The sequence below is a fragment of the Macaca thibetana genome, chromosome 15 (genome assembly GCF_024542745.1).
Source record: "Macaca thibetana thibetana isolate TM-01 chromosome 15, ASM2454274v1, whole genome shotgun sequence".
Classification (NCBI taxonomy): Eukaryota; Metazoa; Chordata; class Mammalia; order Primates; family Cercopithecidae; genus Macaca; species Macaca thibetana.
Window position 1 is genome coordinate 106,092,490 of NC_065592.1, and position 26,762 is coordinate 106,119,251.

General features: G+C 42.8%; 1 long non-coding RNA gene across 1 annotated transcript; it reads left to right on the forward strand.

Moving 5' to 3' along the window:
- The first annotated feature begins 8,107 nt into the window (after positions 1-8,107).
- On the forward strand, positions 8,108-21,641 carry LOC126937712 (uncharacterized). The gene is made up of 2 exons (XR_007719826.1): positions 8,108-8,231; positions 17,992-21,641. It is a non-coding gene; the product is annotated as an uncharacterized LOC126937712 (long non-coding RNA).
- Positions 21,642-26,762: the final 5,121 nt, after the last annotated feature.

A 26,762-nucleotide genomic window follows, 5' to 3' on the forward strand; every position in this document is an offset into this window, starting at 1 on the left:
CAAGCACCGAGTTGAATGCTTTATGTACGTTACATTATGAGAACTCCATTCCACCTGCGGAGGCAAGCATTTGCCTCGTGCCCCGTGCCCACCGAACAGACAGATGAACTGAGGTGAAAGAAGATCAGCAGTTTGTCCAAAATCGCAAATAGCATGGTAGAAATGCGGATTGCAGATGTCACTCTCAAGCCAGTCCTCCTCCTAACCACTTCATTAGTAGCATCTCTGGTTGCAAGTGACAGAAATTCCTTCCAGCTCCGGGGAGAAAAGAGGGAAATGTACAGCTTCTGATGCTCAGTGGGGAAGCGGGGGAGTGGCCTTGAGGATGCCTGGATGTGGGGACTCAGCTGCTATCATGACCTCTTTCTCTGCTTTTTGTCTCTTTTCCTTTCTGAGACAGAGTCTTGCTCTGTCACCCAGGCTGCAGTGCAGTGGCGTGATCTCAACTCACTGCAACCTCCGCCTCCCGGGTTCAAGTGATTCATTCTCCTGCCTCAGCCTGCCGAGTAGCTGGGACTACAGGCGTGTGTCACCACAATCAGCTAATTTTTGTATTTTTAGTAGAGATGGAGTTTCGCCATATTGGCCAGGCTGGTCTCGAACTCCTGACCTTGTGATCTGCCCGCCTCGGCCTCTAAAATGCTGGAATTACAGGCGTGAGCCACCATGCCCGGCCTTGTCTCTGTTTCTTTACTCTTGCTTTGCTTTTTCTGCTGTGGGCTGACTTCTTCTCACATGTCATTACAGCTTGAGATCTGAGGCTAAGAGGACTTCCTTCTCCTAGTTCATGTTTACTACATTTCCAGGAGGGGACACTGGCCTTACTGAGGTACTGTCCCCTTATAAGACTTACCAGTGTGTGTTACCCACTCACCTCCGTTTTTAAGGTACTGTGATTAACAGCTGAGACCAAAACCCCACTAACTAAAGTGGGGCAGGAGCTGTATTTCAAAAGAAGAGGCCGCGCTTCCAGGCCAGAGGACACAAATTTAGATGACTTCAGAGGCCAGGCTCGTAGTAAGAATGAAGCAGGCTCAATGGGGACTGTGACAAACAGCAGAGCCCATGCTGCACATAAAGAAAATATTGTCATGTTGGAATGTAGGCTGAGTGTAGCCAGAGATGCCAATTTTTTTTAGAAAAGCAAGAAATCTAGATTTTTTTTTCCTGTTAAATGTCTTGATTCTTTTGCATGCTGTCAGCTAGTTAAAAATAGCTTTAAAACATTGCGTGGGTGTAAGAAAGAACTTCTGTGAACCAGATGTGACCCCCAGGCCATCACCAGTTTGCAAACCCCTGGTTGTAAGTAGAAAATATAATGAATGTCCACTCCACCCGGGAATGCTCCCTGGGGAGACTCACTGTGCCTGGGCCCCCAGCTGTGGGTTTTCTCTCTTTCTGCTGTAAATTCTTCAAGAGGCAGCTTTTCTGAGCACAGAGAAAATGGGAGGCTCCTAGGTGAGGTTTTGGAAGGCACTATCCAGACATCACCCTCGTGGTCAAAAAATCCATGATGCTCTGCGCTAAGACAGACCTGGGCTGACTGTTGCAGAAGACCCAGTGTATTAGGCAGGGTTCACCAGAGAAACAGCCAAGAGGAGCTATATCCAGATATAAAGAGATTTATTATGAGGAATTGGCTTGTGTGATTTATGGAAGTTGAGAAATCCCACAATCTGCCATCCACAAGCTGGTGACCCAGGAGAGCTAGCTGGTGGTACAGTTCAAACACCTGAGGGCTTGAGAGGTGATGGTGTAGATTCCAGTCTGAGTCTGAAGGCCTGAGAGCCAGGAGCACTGAGAGCAGGAGAAGATCAATATTCCAGCTCAAACAGGCAGAGCAAATTCAACCCTCCTCCACCTTTTTGTTCCATTTGGGCTTTCAATGGATTGAATGCCGCCCACCCACACTGGGGAGGGCCACTTGCCTTCCTCAGTCTGCCAATTCAAATGCTGCTGTCTTCCAGACACCCTCAAAGACACACCTGGAAATAATGCTTGGCCACATATCTGGGCACCCTGAGGCTCAGTCAAGAGGACACATAAAACTGTCACACTCAGGAATAAGAGCAGGAAGTCTAACCTGTGAACAGTCGGGAGACCAAGAGGCAAACTCATCTTTGCAACACCATGTGATGAGTGTCGGGCCGGAAGGGAGCAGCTACATGAAGGCAGAGCACTACATCTCTCCCAGGGGAAGGGCTTAGGGAGGGTGAAGGTCACAATTTCCAGGAGGATGTGTTTGCTTTCCCTTAGTTGTTTCAGTTACAAGGAAAACAGACTTGTTTGTCCATTTTAAGAAAGGTAGAGGGAGGGTTCTGTCCTAAGGCTGGATGGAGACAGATAGACAGGTAGAGTTGTAATCATGAGATGGCAAGGCCTCTGGGACACAGGCCTTAGGGACAAGGGGTCTCTGGCTGTGGTTTGGGGTTTGGCTACTCTAGGAACCTCAGCTGCAGGACTTTGCTGGTCTACTCACTACTCAGCATCTCTGCCCAGTTATCTTCCTGGGCCCAGCCAGTTGCTTCTCTCTCAACTTATTCATACTTTCTGTGAGTCCTGACTCTCATGAGCGAGACTCCCCTTGTGGCCACTCCTTTTATTTGTATCCTTCAAGCTCCGCCTCCACTTTTTTTTTTTTTGAGGTTTTTCATTTTGTTTTGTTTTTGAGGTGGGGTCTCCCTCTGTCGCCCAGGCTAGAGTGCAGTGGTGTGATCTCAGCTCACCAGGTTCACTGGAACTCTCTGCCTCCTGTGCTCAAGTGATTCTTGTGCCTCAGCCTCCCGAGTAGCTGGGACTACAGGCATGTGCCACCATGGCTGGCTAATTTTTTTTTTTTTAGTAAAGACGAGGTTTTACCACGTTGCACCATGTTGCCCAGGCTGGTCTCAAACTCCTGAGCTCAGGCAATCTGCCTGCCTCGGCCTCCCAAAGTGCTAGGATTGCAAGCATGAGCCACCGCGCCTGGCCATCTCTTCACTAATTGTACACTTCAAGAGAGATTTATTGAGTACCTACTGTGTTTGCCAGGCCCTGTTCTAGAATGTAAGATACAGTAGTGAAAACATGCCAGACAAGTTCCTTGCCCTAATGGGGGTAGAACATCAATAAAACAAGCAAGATGGAGCCAGAGAGTGCCAAAATGTTATGTTACAAAAACGGAGTGGTGAAATCTGATTTAAGGTGGAGATTTACACTGGGTGGCCAGCAAAGTCCTCTCTAAATAGGGGAGGTTCAAGTGCCATCTGGGTGACAAGGAGCAGCCAGACGAAGATGGGACAAGCATGCCAGGTGACCTGAGCAGTGGCAGGAGTGGCGAATGGAGAGGTAGGCCCAGGCTGGACACAGGAGCATGCTCAGACTGGAACCCAAGGAACACCATGGGCTGCTTTGCACTGCAAGCAGGTTGTTCTGTTTGATCCCAAACTGCAAAATGCATGCTCTTCCTATCCGTTGCCAAATAATGATCATTAATGACAACCAGGCTCTGTTTATCACTCAGCAGTCCCAAATCACTTTCCTAGGTATGATCTAGCTGAAATATGAAGTCTCTATCCAAAGGTGTTCCTAGGAAACAGAGTTGCTGGACATTCACTCATGTTTGTTCTATTCCAAAGGCTGCATGTTCTCTCCACAAAATGCCCACATGCATGTCTGCCACATTGGGCCAGCTTCCAGCAAAAGTATACCCAAATTTCAGGGGCTTATATGAGATAGAAGTCATGTCTTCCTCACTTAAAGTCTAAGCTTGTGTAGAAAGTGCCCTGTGATGCTACCAGGGGACTCAGGTTAGCTCTTCACTGCTGCGTGCAACTGGTGGGGACAGCGGCTCTCCACCACACCCCAATTACACCCAGGTAGCTAGAAATCAGAAAGCGGGAGAGAGAGGAAATCCAGAACCCCCTTCCATCCTGCTCACAGCTCACCAGCCAGAACTTAGTCACACAGGCACGCTCAGGGGGTCATTTAAATCTACTCTCACCAAAAAACTGGGTTTCTGTTTACTATAGAAAAAGGAGACATTGGATATTGGGGAACAACTATCAGTTACTGGCATGGCTTTTATTTTTATATTTTTTCCTAATTATGAAAGCAATACATACTGCCAGGAATCCATATATTATATAGGCCACAAGTAATTCCAGAGTTAACTGCTGTTTAAGGCAAACGAATTTTTTGTAACCTTAGTTCTCACTTAATAATATATCCTGGCTGGGCACAGTGGCTCATGCCTGTAATCCCAGCACTTTGGGAGGCTGAGGTGGGTAGATCATGAGGTCAGGAGTTCAAGACCAGCATAGCCAAGATGGTGAAACCCTGTCTCTACTAAAAATACAAAAATTAGCTGGGCATGGTGGCAGGAGCCTGTAATCCCAGCTACTCAGGAGGCTGAGGCAGGGAATTGCTTGAACCCAGGAGGCAAATGTTGCAGTGAGCCAAGAGCGCGCCACTACACTCCAGCCTGGGCGACAGAGCGAGACTCTGTCTCAAAAAAAAACAAGAAGGCCGGGCACGGTGGCTCATGCCTGTAATCCCAGCACTCTGGGAGGCCGAGACAGACGGATTACGAGGTCAGGAAATCGAGACCATCCTGGCTAACACGGTGAAACCCCATCTCTACTAAAAATACAAAAAAAAAAAAAAATTAGCCGGGTGTGGTGGCGGGTACCTGTAGTCCCAGCTGCTCAGGAGGCTAAGGCGGGAGAATGGCCTGAACCCAGGAGGCGGAGTTTGCAGTGAGCAGAGACCACACCACTGCACTCCAGTCTGGGAGATGGAGTGAGACTCCATCTCAAAAAAAAAAAAAAAAAAAGAAAAAAAAATAGCATATCCTGATAATCTTCCCATATCAATAAATATAGATCTACATTACAATCAGAACTTCTTTATTTTTTAAATTTTTTTTCCCTTGAGACAGAGTCTCGTTCTGTCGCCCAGGCTGGAATGCAGTGGCACAATCTCAGCTCACTGCAACCTCTGCCTCACAGGTTCAAGTAATTCTCCTGCCTCAGCCTTATTTGTCTGTATCTCTTGGATGCCTGTCGGGTGCTAGGCCCTGTGGTGGTGACTGGATGCACAAGAGAGAGCAAGACAAAGTTCCCGCTCAATGAATTTTGTTTCCCCTGTTGTTTACAAATGCTTTGATTTGACTTATAGATATTTGTCAACCATCAGTATCTTGGTTCTGTTGAAGAACTAAGAACATTTTAAGCTGAAATTCTTTTTAATTGAGATGGAGTCTCACTCTGTCACCCAGGCTGGCCTGCCATGGCATGATCTCGGCTCACTGCAGCTTCTGCCTCCTGGGTTCAAGTGATCCTCTCACCTCAGCCTCCTGAGTAGCTGAATTATAGGCACATGCCACCACGCCCGGCTAATTTTTGTATTCTTAGTAGAGATGGGATTTCACCATGTTGGCTAGGCTGGTCTCAAACTCCTGACCTCAAGTGATCCCCCCTCCTCGGCCTCCCAAAGTGCTGGGATTACAGGCGTGAGCCACTATGCCTGGCCATGATCATACCTTCTCATGGCATGTTTGGACCATAATTTATGCACTCCCTATGGTGTACTGGTAGATGGTTGTGATTTGAGGCTACTATAAACAAGATGATGCCTGTGGAGGATCTTTGTATGTATGTCCTGTTATTTTCTAAGCATAAATTCCTAGCAGGGCTAAATGCTGGATTAAAGAACACTTTTAAAGATTCCGATTCTTGCTGCCAAATTGGCCCGTAGAATTGTAGAAATTTATACTAATGCCTCCAGTGTTTCCTTCTACAATGCCACTGATCAACTAAGAGATGAGAACGCTTTCATTGTTTTTTAAAGATTTGTCTTTATTTGACTACTAGTGAGGATGAGCATCTTTTCACATGTATTTGCCATTTTCTTTTGTTAATTGTCAGTTCACATCCTTTTAAACAGACCATATTTTAATAGGAGTGTTCACTTTATCTTACTGATTTGAAAAAAAAAATCCACTTTATTAAGGATAACATATTAGCAAATGCTTATGTAGTACTTATGTGTACCAAGCACTGTTCTTAGCTCTTAAGATGTTTATATTCATCTTTTCAACAGCCTGTAAGTACTGTTATCCTTCTTTTATAGATGAAGAAACTGAGGCACAGAAAAGATAAACAATTTGCCCAGTGTATAGTTGTACAGCTAGGAAGAGGCAGAACTAGGATTCACACTCAGCAGTCTGGTTCCAGATCCTTGCTTTTAACCACTGGACATTCAGATTAATGTTTTGTCTCTTAGAGATGTTTTTAGACTTTTACAATGTTGCCAATTTTTGTCTTTTAACTTCAAAGTTTTTTAAAATTCAGTTTTCATGTATATTGGCAAATCCATTAACATTTTCCAAATGGATTCCACTTTAGGGTCATTTAGTTGGCCTGTAAGGGTAAAAAATGAAGCATAGATAGGAAGGTAAAGGGTAATGTATGTCATATGCACCTTTGCAAACTCACCAAGAAGTTTCCGATGAACATATGAAGAAAATGTCAGAAGGGCTCATAGTGCTATACGGCTTCTTGTTATAAATTTCTTCTAAAACACACTGGCCCACCAGCCTCTACTACCAACCTCTAATTGAAGCTCACAGCACCTTTTAACTCTGATATTCAACAACATCCTGATTTATTTGCTCATACTTTCTTCCCACTTCTGCCTACTTCATCATTATTAGATTTCATTTAATACCGCCCTACTGATGTGCTAGGTACTTGGCATAGACAGGAACGAAACAGTTTCTGCCCTTGAAGAGTTCCACATCCCCTGCAGCATAAGCACACAGTTTCCCTGAACTGTACTCTATCCAGCTCTGGGGCCTGCTCTCTCCTTTCTCAATACATCTTCCAACCTCAAGAAGTCCTCCCTAAATCCCACCCATGGCTCAAGCTCAAGTTTTCCCCCCTCTAGTTTCTTGTCCACTTTAGCTCACAAAATAAAGTCCCCATCAAAAACAACAAAACGAAACAAACTCCTTTGGCACTTACTGCATGCACTAACATGAGTGCTAAAAGGGGAGCTGGTATCACCACCTGAGATCATAAATGTAAACGTACAGCATGTCAAGTACTATTTCCCATAGTTCTATTACAGATAAGGACCCAAATTTTTAAAGTGTTGCTCAAAGTCACAAAGAATTACTAAAAGCACAGCAAGAGCCCAGGTCTTGGGGTTCTCAGTCATAAAATCTTAGAACTGGCAGAGACCTCAAACGGTACCTTAACTAGTGATTTCAGAGTCCTAGCATGTGAAAGTTGTAATGGGGATGGAGGAACTCTGCTTTGGATTAACTTTAAAACAAGAAAATCAAGGATTGCTTTGAAAAACGTTTTAAGACAAAAATCTTCAAAACATGGGATGGAAAAGATAACAAAAGAAAGCTCAGGGAGGCTGAGGTGGGAGGATCTCTAGAGCCCGGGTGTCAGGGCTACAGTGAGCCGTGACCCGCGCCACTGCACCAGCCCTGGAGACAGAACGAGAGACCCTGTCTCGAAAACACAAGTAAACAAAAAAACTCTCAGACCCCAAAACTTAAAGGAATAAAAGTAAAAGGTTGGGCGGACACAACTCCTCCATTTGACAGACGAGCAAACTGAGGCACAGAGAGCTGGCCTGACCAAGGCCTCCTGAAGGGCACAGGGTCAGCTGACAGAGAAGGGCCCGAGGCTGCACCCTGGACAGCGTTTGGACCTTCCGGGTCGCGCACGTGTAAACTGCCCCAGAAGCCTGAGGAAGCAAAGCAGCCGCCCCGCCCCGCGGGAAGTGCGTTCAGCGGCCACGTGACACAGCCAGCCCATCACGCGCAAAGGGCGGGGCCCGGAGGACACCACTCCCGCCACTCTCCCAGCCCTCCAATAGGAAAGAAGGAGATGGTATTGGTAGGCGGGCCAGACCCGCCTTCCCCGCGGTGGACGCCCCGCGCGAGGCGGGCCCAGCCGCCGCCCTCCAGTCGGGGGGACGGACGAGCTCAGCTAGGCCAAGGCGAAAGAGCGACGCGCACTTCAATCAGACGGCTTCACCAATGGGCTTGAGCGCTTTCCGTGGCGCCCGCCCCTGCATCGGCCTCCCGGCGCCCGCGCTGGTTTCCCTCAGGCCGCCGCGGCGGCGCACGCCCGCGCCTTCATCCGGGTCCTGGCGCGCTGCTCTCCCGGCGGCGGCGGGCCCGAGAGCCGGGACATTCCCGCGGCGGCGACGGCCCTCTCCGCGAGCGCGAGGTGGGTATGGCGGCCGCGGCGGCGAGCGCGGGTCCGTCGCCATTTTTTCTCCCCGAGACTCGCGGCAGCGGGTGGGCAGAATGGGAGAGCCGTGGGCCGGCCCGCGCCCGTCCGGCTAGCGCGGGCTGGGACTCGTGGGACGGCCTGCCGCCTCCAGCGGGTGAGTGGTCCCGGGAGGCCGGCGGGTCGCGAGCGGAGGTTGCGGGCGCTCGGGGCACGGGGGAGGGGTGCCGCGTGGCCGCCGCGGGGCCGGCCCCAACCCCCTCCGCTTCCCGCCCAGCTCCTCACCGACAGGGCGGGGGAGGGGGGTCATTCTTCACATTCCTTACCCCGCCCTTCCCCCCGCTTCAATCAAACTTGGGGCGGGCGGAAGGCCCGCCCTCCGGCCGGCGCCTGTTGGCCGGCGCCGCCTCATACTGTGGCGTGACTGGATGTAGGCGCCGCCAGGTGCCTCTGACGTCACTTCCGCTATCATGTTTGTGGGCCGGGGAGACCTTGGCCTTGGGGGTTGGGATGAAGGAGGGAAGGTAGGAAGTGCGAGGGGCGGGGGGACGGGGCGGGAAGGCGCGGGCGGGGAGGGCGGGAGAGTCGTGGCTGGCTGTATGCCCCTGCTCCCCGCGGCCAAGTGCAGCCTCCCTTCCTGAAGCAGCTGCTGCGGCTGGAGGTCCGCTGCGGCAGCCGTCCTTGGCGAGGGGGAGGGGAACGCGGGAGCGGGAGGAAATCGTATCCCGGGGGACGGGGCTTGGAGATTTGGGACTCGGTGTCACCGGAAACAGCGCTGGCCTTTTGACTCGACACTACAAACTCTTGGAACGGAGTGCCTGGAGAAGGCTTGCTGATAAACTTCCCCGGCGGGCTCCAGTGTGAGGAATGTGGTAACCTGTATGTCCTTGGCCAGTAATGCCCTTCGGTCTTTCAACTTTTTACAGTAGATTCTGTGTCAGAGGTGATGGTATGTATTTTTCAACTTTCCGGTTTTTAAAAAATTGACTAATGAGAGGGTGGGCAGACAAGAAAAAAGGCAGAGAAGACAGGGAATGTTAAAATGTTGAGGTAAATCAGGAAACTGGTTGAGTTTTGCTTTTTAACCTCATTGATAAATACTGCTTTCTTGGCATCCAGTTCCTAAAGTTAAAACATCATGTGGCATTCCTTTGCATTTATTTCTGTTGGCCTGAAGTGTAAGAACATTGAATGTCAATTTCCAAATTTATGTGTAGTTTAGGAAATAATAGTTTATATCCAGAATTCTTTTGGTGTTTGGCAGGGCCTGGTTTTATTTACTGTATATTCAGGAAGTACGTGTACTTAGGGAAGTGAAAACTTGGAAGTTACTTTGGGTTTTGTGAGAATGTTTGATTTATTATACATATTTGTTAAAAGTTTACTTTGAAACCTCAGCTTTGAGAATAGACAAATTTCATGACGTCTTGTGAATTCAGTGGTATTAAATAGCATTTTAAAATGTATCACTTAGGTACAATTACAGTGTGAGGGAAAAAGTTAACTTTTTTGGATAGTTACATTGCAGTGACAATTAGAGAGTATTTTTATGTGTAGATAGGCTGTGGGTTCCCCTCACTTAAATTGAAGCTCTGTTGAACTTGAGACCCTTAAGAATCTTGCAAGTGTGAAAAGTGGAGTGAAACAAAACCATTTCTAAAACGAAAATGTGTAAGTAACTGCGTTCAGTTTTACAGAGTGAAGAAGTATTAAAAAGTTAGTCTCAAATGTTTATACCTTAAGGTCATTTTGTTCCTTTAACTAGACATTTCTTGGGTTAGAGAGCAGTACACTAGACATTGTGTATTTTTTATTTTAATAGCTAAGATAGTATAACTTCTCATATGGGAATTACTGAGTGTTAAGAGCGCCAAACTAGTGTTTGAAACTGTAGGTCCTGAGTCATTGTGTCATGAAGTCACTTTAGTGGGTGGTGATCCGAGTTTTTGTGAAAGTAGAAAATATTCAATTGAATACAAAATAGCGTGGTGATGCAGCTCGACACGTGTATTCCTGCAAAATAATCCTGTGAAGCTGAGCGTCAAAAGTTGAAAAACTTATTCTGTAGGGTGTTTTTCTCGTTAATAGCATTGTATAAGGTATTATAGTTTAATATTTTTTAAGGAGTATTAAATGGGCTGTTTATATTTCGAGGAACATGAGCCGCTCACTTTAGTTTTCACAAGTTGGGAAATAAATTTGCCATCCATGACTAGTATGCGTTTTAATCATAGTATTTTTTAATAGCCTGCGAAGCTTTTCTTTAGACCATAAGAGATCTTTTCCATCCCAGAGTATTAATTGCCAATTATCTGTCCGTGTCTAGATGAGACTAGAAGAATCCGAATCCCCAGTAGTGAGTTGTCAGCATTGCCTAATGTGACCTCAGGACTGATCGGTATATGCTTTTTGCCTGTGTGGGTGTTCTGAGCATTGTATAATCACTTAAGAATGGACTTCATTAAATAAACAGACAAAATATGAGAGCCATTACTCTATTTTTGGTACTAAGTCTTTGAAATCCAGACTGTGTTTTACACTTGTGGCACATACACTTGGGGCTAATCACATTTCAGGTGCTCAGTAGTGACATGTGACTAACAGCTACCAAATGAACAGTGCAGTTTTAGTGCACTGTTTTTAAAAAAAATTAGATTTTTTAAAATTAGATTTCTCTTGCTGAATAGTTGTAGTTTCAGATAAACAGTCAAAAATGTTGTCTCTCCACAGTTTCATCTCAATTGTGAAGAAATTGCATTAGGTGATTTTTTTTTTCTTTTTTCTTTTTTTAACGATAGAAACAAAGTCTCACTATGTTGCCCAGGCTGGTCTCCAACTCCTGAGCTCAAGTGATCCTCCTTCCTCAGCCTCCCAAAGTGCTAAGATTACAGGTGTGAGCCACTGGGTTCCTGGCTGAATCAGGTGATTTCTTAGGCCCTTTCTAGATACAAGATTGAAGTATTTTGAGGCAGCTGACAGCTATACTTTTAAGTTTCTTTTGCTTCTCTAAGAATAAGACATTTTGGGTGATTGTTCTACAATAACATAATGTATACAAGTTGGGAGTATTTTGCTTTTCTGTTAAGCACAGTTGGCCTTTCTGTCCAAGGATTTTGCATCCTTGAATTCAACCTCGGATGGAAAATATTTGGAGAAAAAAAGTATATACAACAAAAATAATACAAACAAAAACAATATAGTATAGTGACTACGTAATTTTACATCGTATTAGGTATTTTAAGTTATATAGGAGGATGTGTGCAGGTTACATGCAAATATGACACATTTTATAAGGGACTTGTTTCCTCCGGGAGAAGGAAGTATCCTGGAAGCAATCCCCTGAGGATATTTTTCTGCTTTGTGTGAATTTTTTATTAACAGGAAGTTACAGTACTTTTTTGGTCACCTGAGAAACCCACCCCACATTTTTATTGGCCACTTACATAATTCTTGAATGCTTAGAAGAGAACTTTTTTCTTAATGAATTCACTCTTGCGCAGTATAGACTATGAATTGCCTACTAAGGATCCAGTTAATTATAGTAAACTGTGGAATCTAGATTAAATAATTAGACCCTACTTTTTTTCTTGGCTGGAGGGATGTGTACATTACATAGTGGTTTTTTCAACCCAGGAACATAACAGTGTAATGGAGGATAGGAAGGCAGAAGATTTTTAAAGGGTTGAGAAATAATGGTTTATGTATAATGGTCAGCAAGACAAGCCAGCCAAGTTGGATATTCTTTAAGACTATCTTAAGTGTCTGCTATGTGTCTAAAAGTGAAAGGAAATAAGGAATAGTCCTAGTACTTAGCCATTCAAACCTGACCTAGTACTTGGCCATTTCAAACTTAATCTCAGGGTTAGTGTGATGTTTGATAGAATAAGAAATAAAAATCTTAAATTAGAATTACGTTAAATTTCTTTAGAGAAATGTAGTTATAAATGTGAAGAATTCATTATCTCATGTGTTGCACATGCTCTATCGATGGAAGCAAAATACTATCGGAGAGTTTGCTTATTAATGTAATACTCAGCCTAAATCATTGTCAGATAATTGTTGATAACCAACTATTTGATTTTGAAAGAAATCTATTATAGTAGCCAGTGTTGTAATTTTGATTTGTATTTGATTATAGAATATGAAACAAAGATGAGACTGGAGGAAATAGTTTATTTTACTTGTGAACTTTTTGAGCTACTTTGTTATAGGAGTATTTAAATTAATGTAAAAGTGTAAAGTGTAGGGAAATGTCTTAGCTCAGAAAATTTAAACTCTTACTAGATATTAAGTGCTTAAAAGGTAGAGTGTGCTTGCATTTGGACTAAAGTTTAGTGTATTTTAAGAAATTAGAAGCTATTTTTAAAAATATTTTAAAGTTAGGAATGTGTTCCTCAGTGTTTTCACCATAAGTCTGTGGGGATAGTACATACGTTAATTAACTTGATTTAGCCATAATATAAACCTGTTTTACGTACACCATAAAAATACCATTTTTATGTTAATTTAAAACAAACTCATTACAAAAATGAAATTAGGAATGTGAATGTTAATGACTTAGTTATGAAAACTTACTTGGTGTAAATGTAGATATAGACAAATCTATAACTAATAGATTTGCCTGCTTGTAGTATGCTTTAAATTGATAGTATTTTTAACCATCACAAGTATATCTGGAAAGGTAAAATTACTGTTAGGATAGTTTGTCAAATTAATTTATTAAGTACAGTTGCCATTTATTGAGTTAACTTCTCAGTCGTTAAATTTCTTGGCGTGTATCACAGTCCTGACAGCAGCCCCATGAGGTGTGGATGTTATAGTTCCCCCAAGTGGCGATGAGAGAACACAGCCACTGAGTAGCTGCTTGGCTGCTTGACCCAGAAACCATTGCCGTTAACCATTTTCCTGTACTGGTTTGCTCAGCTGAAAAAAATAAGTTGAAGATACATTTCATCTAAGTTGAATTTTGACTTTTAGTTGCTATAAATTTATTTATTATTATTATTATTATTATTTGAAATAGAGTTTTGCTCGTTGCCCAGGCTGGAGTGTAATGGCGCAATCTTGGTCCACTGCAACCTCTGCCTCCTGGGTTCAAGCGATTCTCCTACCTCAGCCTCCCTAGTAGCTGGGAATACAGGCGCACGCCACCATGCCTGGCTAATTTTTGTATTTTTAGTAGAGATAGGTTTTCACCATGTTGGCCAGGCTGGTCTGAAACTCCTGACCTCATGTGATCCACCCACCTGGGCCTCCCAAAGTGCTGGGATTACAGGCGTGAGCCACTGCGCCTGGCCAGTTGCCATATTTTTTTTTTTTTTTGAGACGGCATCTTGCTCTGTTGCCCAGGCTGGAGTGCAGTGGTGTGATCTTGGCTGCCTGCAACCTCCACCTCCCGGGTTCAAGCAATTCTTCTGCCTCAGCTTCCCGAGTAGCTGGGACTACAGGCGCATGCCACCACACCCAGTGAATTTTTGTATTTTTAGTAGAGGGGAGTTCACCATATTGGCCAGACTGGTTTCGAACTCCTGACCTCATGATTTGCCCGCCTTGGCCTCCCAAAGTGCTGCGGTTACAGCCATGAGCCACTACACATGGCCAGTTGCCATAACTTTTAATGGGAGGGTAGTTCCACCTATAGATTGAGGTAGTATGTGAATAACGATAGAAAGTGGATATAAAAGTATTTTTGTTACTTTTTAAGACATAAGTATCAGAAGGCCCAAATTTTGATAATTTAGCTAGTAGTATCATGCCTAAGAAGTAAACAAAGGCCCAGAAATTAGATGATATGTCCAAGGACATAGTAAATGGAGAGCCAGCATTAACTGTAGACAGAAAAATTTCAAGTACTAAATGTATACTGGCTATCAACCCACTCTTTCCCATGAGGCAAGCATTATATAGTTGTGATTAGTTAGTTAAGATTTTTAATTAACTTCCAAATGAATATTTCCATGGGTTCTTGTAATCCATAAATTCATGGATTATGTTCAGTATTTATGAGAGCTCACCCTGACTGAACATTGCTTTTCCTCACCTTTTTTGTCTAATCAGTGTTTTCTGAACTGCAGGTTGGGAACCATTAGATTATAAAATCAGTTTATGTATATAATAAAATAACACATTAGAGTAAGAGTATTGATTTGTAAGCAATATTATTTATTGGATTATTTATATACATATACTTTTCAAAAAATTGAGGGTCATGTGATAGCACTTGGTATGTAAATTACCAGAGTGTTTTCTAGCAATAATGTATTTATATAGCTGGATTGAGAAAGAACAATACGAAGTAAGCATGTGACACCAAGGTTGGAAAAAAAATTAATTTGAGAAAATTGGTAAGCGGTTGAGGATTGTAGTAGAGGTACCAGATGCTTTTTCGTTCAGCCATTTTTGTTTTTTGTGTTTTGTGTTTTTTTGTTGTTGTTTCTGTTTTTGTTTTGGCTGTTACTGTTTTAAAAGTAAGGACTAGGCTGGGTGCAGTAGCTCACGCCTGTAATCCCAGCACGTCGGGAGGCCAAGGCGGGCAGGCAGATCACCTGAGGTCAGGAGTTCGAGAACAGCCTGGCCAACATGGTGAAACCCCATCTTTACTAAAAATACAAAAATTAGCTGGGCGTGATGGTGCACGCCTATAATCCGAGCTACTCAGGAGGCTGAGGCAGGAAAACTGCTTGAACCCAGGAGGCGGAGGTTTCAGGAGCCGAGATCACACAATTGCACTCCAGCCTGGGCGACAGAGTGAGACCTCGTCTCAAAAAAATAAAAAAGTGAAAAATAAAAGTAAGGACAGTGCTGATTCATGGGAAATATTTTGGCTTATAAAGAGCCTGAGTTTAGGGACGAGTGTGTCTGCAAGTTCGTACTTTGCATAACCTGGCCTTGTAGAATTGAAATGAATTGAAATGGTCTAAAATGTAGTATAGTTTGGTGATGCAGTTCTGTCTCCTCTAATTTGGGGCAAGTTGTTAAGTTTCTTAGCACCAGTTTTCATCTAGAGATGATGAAGTAGTGGGGCCTTACATATTTTGGATATATGGTATTAATCCCTTTTTCTTACAGACACATTGATACTGCAGCTAGGAAAGCTGAGGGACTTTGGCTAAATTTCTTTTGCAAGGTTTCAGTGACAATGAATTAGTAGTAGGGCCAGGATTTGAATCCTGGTTTTTATTGACTCTAAATGAGTAATGCTGTGAACATTTGAGTACATGGTTTTTCAATTCTCTTGCTCTTTTTTTTTTTTTTTTTTTTTTTTTTTTTGCAGGGAGGGCCAGGGTCTCACTCTCTTGCTCTGACTGGAGTTCAGTGGTGTGATCATAGCCCCCTGCAACTTTAACTCCCAGGCGCGATCTATCCTCCTGCTTCAGCCTCCTGAGTAACTCAGCTGGGACCATAAGCCTGCACCACCACACCCAGCTACGTTCAGTTCTCTAGGATATATACCTAGAAATGGAATTGCTGGGTCATACGGTGAACTGTTTTTTACTCATCACCAACCAGTTCCAGCATCAACAATCAATTCTTCAACTCGACACCAACAGAGTGTCCTGCAATTCAATTTAATTCTGAAACTACCTGGAGTTAGTACAAACCTCACAGGTTGAGGGCTCTAACATGCAAGACTGCACCCGCTGCAGATGCCAGTTTCAAGTCCCAGGTTTCCGCCTGAATTTTTAACCAACCAGCTATAAATTAGGGGGTTTCACAACTTCTTCCACTGGGTCTACAATTTGCTGGGATGGCTCACAGAACACAGGAAGACACTTAACTGTCACTGGTTTATTATAGCCAGATGAAGAGGTCCTTAAGCTGAAGTCCGGGAGGGTTCCCAGCAGAGGAGCTTCTGTATCTATGGAGTTAGGGTTACACCACCCTCCTGGCAAGAAGATGTGTTTTTCAACTCAGAGCTCTCCAAACCCTGACACTTAAGGGGTTTTTGTGGAGGTTTCATACTTAGGCATGATTGATTACATTATTGGCCTTTGATGATTGGCCTCCAATCCTCTCTCCATCCTCTCTGCCTTACCTGGAGGTTGAGGGGGTGAGTCTGAAAGTTCCACCCCACTAATCACACCTTGGTCTTTCTGGTGACCATCACCCTCCTGGGGGGATGATAGGAGGCACCAATCAACTCAGTAACATTAAACAGACATTCATCACGTGGGAAATTCTGAGGGTTTTAGGAGCCGTATGCCAGCCAGGATCTTCAGATGGAGACAAACACCAAATACGTATTTCTGATTCCTCTTACAACAACTGTTTGACTTGTCTACACTGTTCTCCAAAGCAGCTGCACCATTTCACATTCCTACCAACAATCTAAGGGTTCCAGTTTTCTCCGCAGCCTTGTCAACACTTTCATTAATTTTATTAGCCATCCTAATGAGTAATGTAGTATCTTTTCATGTGCCTGTTGGCCATTTGTGCTTATGAGTTATATCTTTGAAATATCTATTAAAATAATTTTGCTTACCATTAAATTAGATTGTTTTAAGCTACTTTTTTATGTGGTATGTTTTGCACACCAGTATACAAAGAAGAATGCAAATCCATTCTTTTGCATGTGGATATACAGCTGTCTCTATGTTATTTGTTGAAAAAATGATTCCCGGCCAGGCGCGGTGGCTCACATCTGTAATCCCAGCACTTCGGGAGGCCGAGGTGGGCTGGTCACAAGGTCAGGAAATCGAGACCATCCTGGCTAACACAGTGAAACCCCGTCTCTACTAAAAATACAAAAAAAATTAGCTGGGCATGGTGGTGGGCACCTGTAGTTCCAGCTACTCGGGAGGCTGAGGCAGGAGAATGGCGTGAATCCGGGAGGCGGAACTTGCAGTGAGCCGAGATCGTGCCGCTGCACTCCAGCCTGGGCAACAGAGACTCCATCTCAAAAAAAACCAACAAAAAAACGATTCCCAGTTGAATTGTCTTGGCATGGTTGAAAATCAGTCGACCCATGTATGGGTTTATTTCTAGACTTTAAATTCTACTATACTGAGCCGTATGTTTTTTATTACATTTTGCAATTTTAAAAATTAGTGCTTTTGATTACTAAATGACTACAAAATAAATGTAGTCCCTATCTTAAAAAATGATCTTTGTAGTAGCTACCTCCTAAATATGAAGTCTGTAAATTAAAGAGTAATAATACGGTTTAGATTACTTGGGGTTATTAAAGATTTTGGACTCTACCTTCAGCGCACGTATTACCTTTCTGTCTAAAGAATCCTGACCCTGAATCAGATCCAGGTGATTATCTTTGATTTAGTTCTATTAAGACCACTTCGTGTTTGCTGGCATGGGATAAATGAGTAGGTTCGTTTAAAAATTAGTTTCTCTCTGTGTGTATTTTTTATATCATCTGATTGTACGTTGGTGCATTTGGATTATGCATGATATACAGCACTTTTGGGTTTTGAAGTCATTGGATTTTTAATTAGAGGCTGTTGTGTTTAATGATTTTTTGTTTCTTGAAGGATAAGTTATTTCATAAATTTTCATTTATAGGAACTATAAGAACAACAGTTCGGTAAAAGGTGGTGGTAAGAAGGTGATTTCTGAATCTTGTAAATACATGGTTTTAGGAGTGGATTCAGATAACCAAGCATTTAAAATACTATTAATGAAATACAGGAAATGAAAAGAAAGCACAGCATAGATTATGCATGTAGCCAAAATGTTGAGTTAAATTTCATTTTCAACATAAGTGAATGGTCTAATACTTTTTTTTTTCTTGTCACTCACACAGGAAACCAAGATTACCGAGGAGGAAAAAAAAAAGCCTTCCTGTGGTGGTCAGCTGTGATTCCTTTTCATCATTCACTCTGGATGTTCTCTTCACTGTGGGATGAGGTAGTAGGTTGTATAGTTTTAGGGTCACACCCACCACTGGGAGATAACTATACAATCTACTGTCTTTCCTAACGTGATAGAAAAGTCTGCATCCAGGCGGTCTCATAGAAAGTCAGTTAACTAATTGTACAATATTTAAGATTAACTTGTCTTAAAAAGATGTAGTGCAGCATTTGTTTATGGCCTGTAAGTTTATTACTTTAGAGGTAAAGTCTGTAGCAAGTACACTGGATGGGGGTGGGGATACCTTTTGCTTCTTGTCTTATTTCTCTGTGTCAGAATAAATGTATTTTTTTATTTTGATTGATGCTGATAATTTTATGTTGACATTTTCTTTTGAAAGAGATTGTAATTTCCATTCCAGAAGAAAAGATTGCTCTATCAGAGTGAGGTAGTAGATTGTATAGTTGTGGGGTAGTGATTTTACCCTGTTCAGGAGATAACTATACAATCTATTGCCTTCCCTGAGGAGTAGACTTGCTGCATTATTTTGTTTTTATTTAGATGATATTAAAACTCAGAAGAATTAATTTTGACTTTCTGTATTTACCGTTTATCAGTTAATTTTCTCTGTTCAAGTATAGTACAGTAGCACAGAGATTAACATTTAAATTTTTCACATATGGTATATTTCAGAAATTTGAAGTTAAGCAAAAATCTTAATGAGTAGAGAAAGTAAGTAAGTAGCCTTCAGGAAATCTTAATTAGAGGACCAGGCCCTTTTGGAATTGTGAATAGGTTTATAGCCTTACATCCTGGTACACATGTCCAAGGTGAGGTCCTGGGTGGTAAAGGTAAATACATATTGGAAGGGCACTGTGTGAGCCAAATGAGTCGGATTAATCATGATTATTTCCAGTTTGGGTTTTGGGTGGTCTTGGAGAATGTTGTAAGCACTGCTTCATTGATATGTTGATTGAGCCAGACTTTACTCAGCAGCTGGAAAAGGAGAGATGGGAGATGGGCTCTGGGTTCTACTTTTGCTCACTGGTAAGTGCTAAGATCTCAGCTTTGTCCTCAAACCCTGAAGTAGTCCTTCATTCACACAGTGGAATCACTTGAAAATGTCAGATGGGGAAGTCCATAGGTTGCTGCTTTAAAGAAAATAGAAAAAATGCTGGAAAAGTTTTCTTGAATTTTAACATCCATGAAGGCCCATGTTTTAGCTTTCCTCCGATGGGCAAGCCATACTCTTAACTTGGGTCTTGTAATCAACAAGCAAGGCTAAAAGCTCTCTAAGTGCATGTTGCTTAAACTATTTTGTGTTGGAAAAGAGGCAGTGTGGAGGTGAGGGAGAAGTTCCTCCCTCTCCAGTCATTTCTAATAAATGGAAATTTAAGGAGAAATTTTTGTTTATCTTTAATATCTAAGATAATCACTGTGCAGTGCCATTGGTATTTTTCATGGGAGTAGCAACATCAGACTTCTTTGGATGGGCCCAACCCAGGTGACTTACTCGGGACCAAATTTATGCCTTTTGTTTTATCCACTGTGGACAGCTGCATAGATAATTGGTCTTTGTTCTAAACTGCACATAAAAACATGGGAGAAAATGACATTTGTTGCCTTTTGATGTGCCAAAGAAGAGTGAGAATGTTCTAAGAATTCTCTTTGGCTTAATCTTTGTGAATTGAAAATACGTATAACTCTTTTGGTGAAAGTGTAGCAAGTACAGTCATGAAATTTTGTGGTTTTTCTGACACATGTTCTTCCAGCATAATGTTGCCACCTTCAGTTGGAAACGTATCTTTAATAATTAAACTAAGCCCTGCAGAAAAATTAATTTATATATTAATTACGTATGGACATTATTAGCTAAGCAGAGTAAGTAAATTGAAATAAAACTTTAAAAGTGCCTTTATGGATAGAGTGACTAAAAGCTTGTTTTTAATGATGATGAAATTCATCAGAATTTGTTTCTGTTTACTTTAATTCAGGGGTCAAAAACAAATACCATCAGAGGCCCAGGAGGGGCTAGCTGTAACTGGGAAATACAGTAAATTAATTTGCTGTGGTTGATAGCAAGTAGGGTTTACATTGTCACCTACTTTTCCAGTTACCAGGAGAGACTGGAGATTTTATGAAATTTGATATTTAAATGTTGGTAATTGGGTCGGGCACCATGGCTCACACCCGTAATCTCAGCACTTTGGGAGGCTGAGGTGGGCGGAGCACCTGAGGTCAGGAGTTCAAGACCATCCTGACCAGCTGGTGGTTTGTCTTTAATAAAAATACAAAAATTAGGCCGGCCGTGGTGGCTCATGCCTGTAATCCGAGCACTTTGGGAAGCCGAGGCGGGTGGATCATCTGAGGTCAGGAGTTCGAGACCAGCTTGTCTAACATGGTGAAAACCTGTTTCTACTAAAAATACAAAAAATTAGCTGGGTGTGGTGGTGGGCGCCTGTAATCCCATCTACTTGGGGGACTGAGGCAGGAGAATCACTTGAACCCGGGAGGTGGAGGTTGCAGTGAGCCAAGATCACACCACTGTACTCCAGCCTGAGTGACAGAGCGAGACACTGTAAAAAACAAACAAACAAAAAAAGTAATTAAATGTTTAAAAGTCCAGGACTCCAGTAATATGTGGTGGGCTGAGTGTTAGACTACTGGCTTACATCCTGTGATGTAATTAGATTACTTTCTTGTTCCTTTGTGACCTGAGGTTGCATTTTAAGCAAATATATTTGCGACTTTTTACCAAGGTCATATATGGCCAGATAACTTTGCAAAAGCATGAGTGAAAGAATTCTGATTAGTTTGAATTTGAACCAAAACTCAAAAGAACATGACCTAATTTAACAGGTTAATTTGAAGTGCATCTGCCAAGTAGAAGACCAGCAAGAAAAAAAAAATGGGTTCCTAGGAAGAGGTAGTAGGTTGCATAGTTTTAGGGCAGGGATTTTGCCCACAAGGAGGTAACTATACGACCTGCTGCCTTTCTTAGGGCCTTATTATTCAACGGTAACCTGTTTCCTTGCTACTTTGCTTTGGTGTAAGCAGAGTTCTTTCTGCAGGTTTTCTCAAATGAAAACATTACAAGAATACCAAAGAGCAGTGTTTGCATTAGGGATTTATAAACTGCAGCATGGTGCTGACATTGATAACTGAAAGTCAACTAATGAGAATTTGAGACTTCTGAAGTATACTTAGTTGCTGTGTCTCTCCCTTTTGGGGTCACTGGAAAGTTTAGAAAGCATGGTTTTGTTTTTGCTCAGGTTTCTCTTGTCTCGATGTCTACATTATGTCTGAAGGAAAGAATTTAACAAAACTTGAAATACTGCTGTTTTTCTACACTGTAAATATTTATCTTGCCATGTTTCTAGGTTTGTCTTCTGGATTTAAAATTTGGGGCTGTTGGGATGGAATTGCATGGTGTGGGAATGGGTAATTGAGCTGCTGCTCATTATGGTATGTAACAGTGATTTGTCTGTTTAATATGTATAAGAACTGGAAGGTCAATAAAATGAAAATGATTTCCTTGACGGGGTAATGGTGTTACATGTTTTGTTACACATCTTTTCAATAAAAACATTACATACTTCAAAACTTGTGGTTTTTAAGTCATACTTATCCCCATCCTTGCAGTATTAGATGTATTTTTCATTTGTAATTACTATGATTTGTTCTTAGTTTCATTTCTCATTAGCAATAATGTGGTCATTGGACGATCATTTACAGATGTGTTAATAAAGCTAATGCGAGCCATTTCCAGCTCTTCCATTTTTGTAAACACTTGTGTGACTTTTTACAGACAATTAACTGCTCAGGATCGCCCTCCATTTTGTTTTTGTTTTTGTTTTTGAGATGGTCTCATTCTGTCACCCATGCTGGAATGTAGTGAAATGATCACAGCTTGCTGCAAGCCTTGACCTCCCAGACTCGAGCTTCCTAGTAACTGGAACTAGAGGTGCACACAGCCATGCCTGGCTAATTTTATTCTTGTAGAGAGAGTTTCGCCATGTTGCCCAGACTGATCTTGAACTCCTGATTATCTTCTGACCTTTACCTCCCAAAGTGCTGGCCAGGACAGCCTCCTTTCTTTACTTGAGTAATTACTGTTTGAGTCTGCTCAGGCAGACACTACCTTGTAAAAACTCTTATCTCTCGTTTCACTAGTTTGAGCATTTGTTCTAAGAATGAGACTGGAATTTGTGCATTAGCATGCCATCTTTTTCCAACTATTTTGAACAGTAGTATATTTAATTTTTTTTTTTTTTTTTGAGAGTCTCACCCTGTTTCCCAGGCTAGAGTGCAGTGGTGTGATCTCTCAGCTCACTGCTGCAACCTCCACCTCCTGGGTGGAGTAGATGGGATTTAGGTAATTTTTAAAATTTTTATTAGAGATGAGGTTCCACTATGTTGGCCAGGCTGGTCTTGAACTCCTGGCCTCAAGTGATCCACCCACTGTGGCCTTCCAAAGTGCTGGGATTACAGGTGTGAATCACCCTTGCCTGATCATGAGCAGTTAATACATTTAAAAGGCTCCAGGGGTGAGAAGGCTGAAAGGAAATTCAGTGGAATTTCCCATCCTGCCCCTCTGCTGCCCAGCCCCTTGTTCTAGTGGAAGGAAGGAAGCAGGTTCTAGGGATGTTCTCATACTTGGGGCTTCAAATTTCCTTTATGAATTGAGATAGTTGGGTATGTTTTCTAAGGTACCTTACATGGTACAGTTCTTTAAAGATTTTAAGTTGTGGCAAAACTGCATCAATTTCATGTGCACTGATTTAGGTGAAGATGTGTAGGAAAAGAGCAAGGAAATGAAGTGTGATAGGATTAGGGGTGATTTCAAAATGAGTATTTCTGCCTGGCGTAGTGGTTCACGCCTGTAATCACAACACTTTGGGAAGCCAAGGCAAGGCCGATCACCTGAGGTCAGGGGTTCAAGACCAGCCTGGCCAACATGATGAAACCCCATCTTACTAAAAATAAAAAATAGCTGGGCATAGTGGTGGGCACGTGTAATCCCAGCTACTTGTGAGGCTGAGGTAAGAGAACCGCTTGAACCAGGGAGGTGGAGGTTGCAGTGACTGGAGATTGCGCTATTGCACTCCAGCCTGGACGACAGAGAAAGACTCTTAAAGTATTTCTAGTTTCACTTATTCTAAATTTATCTCTAATCATTTTTACTGAAATTCTTGAGTCACATCCGCTAGCCTTTTTTCTACTCTGTTGAACTAATAATTTTCCAGGTTCCTTGCTCTCCCCTCATTTTGTTTCCTACTTTGCTTTCTGTTGTTGGGGTCCTGTGAGGACTGGGAAAGGAGTTGAGCCCTCTTAGGACTGGTCATCAATCTTTACCCTGAGCAATGTTTTGTTTGCTGGTTGAATGGTTGACCTGAAGGAAGCATCAGACCCTTTGGGATTCTGAAATCCTACTTCTTGATAGAAACCCATAACTTATTTTAGTTTGACTTAAAAACTATCCATAAGTAAGCATGTGGTGTTGGTGTAACTGCATTGAACTGGTAACATCAGAAAAACGGGTAAAAATGAGGTACCCCAGCGATACGGAAGCTTCGTGACTGGTGTCCTAGATTGTTTCTAGCTTTTCTTCCATCCCTAACACGTGGTTTCCATTCTCAAGGTTACCTCTGTAACAACTGACTGCTATAACTGGCCACATCATTTTTCCAACCATGAAGATGGAAAAGGCAGAAGAGACGTTTTTATGGTTGAACTCATGTAGTTTTCTCAAGAAATGCCACCTAGTGACTCCTTTATGTGTAATCCCTTGGAACTGTCACAGACTACTTTAGACCAAGGAACCCTGGAAAGTGTGGTCCTGGCAGGACTGATTGCCAGGCTGAATAGAATCAGGGTTCCACTAGTAGGGAAGGAGAGGAGAAAGGAAATGACAGTTATCTGAAGTAATCAGCATTAGGAAAAAAAACTTGGCAAGGACTGACAAGCTCTGTTCCACTCTTGCCATTTAAAGAAAAACACCAAGTGGCCTCCGATGAGCAGCACTCCTGACCCTGGACTTGAGAAATTTTCATTGGGAGTCTGATGAGGCTCGGAGTTGTGTGGGACTGTTTTCAATTTCAAGCAGAGGAGCAGAGAAAGCTGGTTAGATGAGGGAGGCTTCCCACATTACTTGGACCCTACAATATATATGATCTCTGTCACAGGGCCTGGTACAGAACCAGAACAATAAAGCATTTTTTAAAGTAATAAACCTTAATTTTTAGAGCAGTTTTAGGTTCATAGCAAAATTGAGCAGAAACTATAGAGTTCACATATAGTTCCCTGTTTCCTATGCACACATTGCCTTCCGCACTATTGAAGTTCTGACCATAATGGTACATTTTAATAAAGCACTTTGTTTTTCCCTTTTCTTTGAAGTTGTTCCATCATGAGAATTAGGCTAAAAGTCTTAGTTTACTGCCCCATGGAAGGAAGGACAAATAACTCGGCAATGACCAAGTAACATGTTCTTAGCTTTGAGGCCAAAATTGGCTGAAAACGTCAGAAGGAGGTACACAGAAAATGATTTTTTGGAGTTCTGCATAAATTTGAAGAGGTAAACCTGGAGAGCTGAAAACAATGAATTATTGTTGGGAACAAGCCCTCCAAAATCTGGCCATAAACTGGCCCCAAAACTGGCCATAAACAAAATCTGCAGCACTGTGACCTGTTCATGATGGCCGTAACACCCACACTGGAAGGTTGTGGGTTTACCAATGAGGGCAAAGAACACCCCGCCCAAGGGCGGAAAACCGCTTAAAGGCATTCTTAGGCCACAAACAATAGCATGAGCGATCTGTGCCTTAAGGACATGCTCCTGCTGCAGTTAACTAGCCCAACCTATTCCTTTAATTCGGCCCATCCCTTCGTTTCCCATAAGGGATACTTGTAGTTAATCGAATATCTATAGAAACAATACTAATGACTGTCTTGCTGTTAATAAATATATGGGGAAATCTCTGTTTGGGGCTCTCATGTCTGAAGGCTGTGAGACGCCTGATTTTCCACTTCACACCTCTGTATTTCTCTGTATGTGTCTTTAATGCCTCTAGCACCGCTGGGTTAGGGTCTCCCCAACCAGCTGGTCTCATCAAGTTATATGCAGTGGACTAGAGAAAGATGCATATTGAACCATGCCTTTTTTTCCACCCAAGAATAGTTACTAGCAAGCAGTAAGATGTGAGAAAATGAAACCAGTCAGACTGCTGAGTGCTGGAGAAGACGTCCATGTGCACACTCTTGTCATGGGCATGGTTGGGACTACCTGTGTGGATTAAGGGGAATCCAGGATCAGGGGATGGTTGATTTGCATTTTTTCCCCAGGGCATAACCTGAGACCACAAAGCTAGGGAAGGGTTGTGTACATCGTGGCCCCACAGCAGTGAAAGACTTGAAGAATGCTCTGGCTAAAGACAGGTAGGCACTGTTACTTGCCTACCCAAATATCCCCTTGCTAGGAGAACCTTGATTTTGTTGAGGTATGGATCTCAGGAAAGTTACCCTAGGTTTTTGTCTGGGGGTAGGCATGTGACCAGATTTGATTAATGAGATGTAAGGAGCAGCAGTAGGAAGGTTTATTTTCTTCCCCACCCCAGAGTCTCGCTTTGTCACATAGGCTGGAGTGCAGGGGCGTGGTCACGGCTCACTGCTGCCTTGACCTCCCCTACTCAAGTGATCCTCCTACCTCAGCTTCCCAGATAGCTTGGACTTTAGGCACACACCACCATGTCCGGCTAATTTTTTTCTGTTTTAGAGATGGAGTCTTGCTGTGTTGTCCAGGCTGGTCTTGAACTCCTGGGCTCAGGCATCCTTCTACCTTGGGCTCCCAGAGTGCTGGGATCACTGGTGTGAGCCACTGCACCTGCCTACATCATGCTTAGGTTTGAATGTGGTTGTGTGATGATCAGAGCTACTGCAGCCATCTATGACCACTAAGGGTCAATAATACCAACCTAGAGTTCCGACATTATTGAGCTGTTGAGTCAGTGCCAGCATCTGGTCTCCTCTACACTTTGTATTATGTGAGAAAAATGAACTACCTTATAGTGAACAGGGGTTATGAAACTTGCAGAGAAAAGCTCCCCTCACAGGATCCCGCATAGGGAAGTCCAGGGAAAGCCCCTAAGTGTGAGGGAAGAGCAAAGGTGCTAAGAGCCCATAGTTAGGAAGAAGCCTGTGGCTTAGATAAGGATGGTAGACAATGGATCTCTGACATCTGTAGCAGGACCATGAACGTGAGCATGAACATGAAGTGGTGAGAGGCTGACGGCAAGACCACATTTCTGAAACTGGGATCTTAGAAGCAGCAGACAGTATGGACCAGACAGTAAGGACACCCCTCCTTAGTGATGACATGAGTTAAGCCCTTTGGAAATTTAGATCCTCTTGAATTTGATAAACTAACTCTCCTAAAACTGCTTTAAGTCAAGACAATTCCCTTAAATGGATGAAATGTCAGTGTTCTGCCATTAGTAGACATGGGGGCTCAAGATACTCAGCAACAAAAATTTTTGTTACATTTTTGCTCTCTTGAATGGCAACTGCAAACTTTGAACCTCTGCAGTTACCCTAATGCAGAACTTATTATTTATAGACTTTTCATGACTTACAATGAAATACTGATATAGAAACAGATGTTTAAAAGAAAATTATATAGCTTACCTCAGGTAACGTAGCCTGTTTCTTAAACCCAAGGTCTCATTT